The sequence below is a fragment of the Mus caroli genome, chromosome 1 (genome assembly GCF_900094665.2).
Source record: "Mus caroli chromosome 1, CAROLI_EIJ_v1.1, whole genome shotgun sequence".
Taxonomy (NCBI): domain Eukaryota; kingdom Metazoa; phylum Chordata; class Mammalia; order Rodentia; family Muridae; genus Mus; species Mus caroli.
Genome location: NC_034570.1, coordinates 25126823 through 25127977, shown reverse-complemented (window position 1 = coordinate 25127977; position 1155 = coordinate 25126823).

Below are 1155 nucleotides of genomic sequence, written 5' to 3'. Positions count from 1 at the left end.
AATGATCTAAACAGTCCCATAACTCCTAAAGAAAAAGAAGCAAACAATAGTCTCCCCCCCAAAAAAAAAAAAAAAAAAAGTGTGGAGCGATCAATCGCCATTATAAGATGGCGATGGCCTCTGCTGTGCCTAACAAGTAAACAAGTCTTGTACGCAGGTGCGAGAGTGAACTCACTCCTAGTCACTGCCCATTCTCAGTGCGTGATAGTGGGGTGATGGGGGAGCAACAAATCAGGAGCTGACACGCCATATCAGGTGCTGAAACGCCATGGCTGAGGCTATATAAGCGACTCCATTTTCTGGGGTCGGGATCTTCCTGAGAAGTAAGCAATAAAGCTTTGCCGCAGAAGATTTTGGTTGTCCTGAGTGTGTTTCTGCCGGTGGGAACAAAAGCTCTGGATACGTGGCACCGAAGACCCGGGAACTTTATACCATCACACCTGCGCAAGGGAGATCACCCATTCGAGGGGACGAACCAGAACTGCGGGACATTACAGCTCTGCAAGGTACATGCAGTCTTGACATTTCTCCAGAGTTACACACCCTTTTGATTGTTTGCAAGGCAATTGCACTTTCCCTTTAGGTTTCGTTTTGCTTCCACCACTGGAACTGCTGACTGATTCCCAGTCCTGGTCAGGCCTGGATAACGCTTGGACAGCGACCAGTTTCAGTCGCGGACAGGACTGGACAGCGGCAGTATGGGAATTTCTCACTCTGTAGTAGTGGCATTACGGTCGGTCCTGAAGCAGTGTGGCCTAAAAATCGCCACTAAGATTATAGAGGGATTTGTCAGGGATATAGACCATGAGGCACCATGGTATGCTTGCTCAGGTTCCTTAACTGTTGCCTCTTGGGACAAACTGAAAGGAGATCTAGTTAGGGAACAGCAGAACGGCAAACTTAAAGCAGGGATCATGCCATTATGGAAATTGGTGAGATCGTGCTTAACAGATGAGGATTGTCAGCAAATGGTAGAGGCAGGGCAGAAGATTTTTGGATAAAATTCAAGACAGTCTATCAGAGGCAGAGTGGGGAGAGAGATTGAAANTTGGGATGAAACAAGGTGCACTGAAGAATATAAGACTTTCCATGGGCCTTGAGCCTGAGGAAAAGAGATATAAAGGAAAGAATGCCTTGGGAGAGATCAGAAAAAGG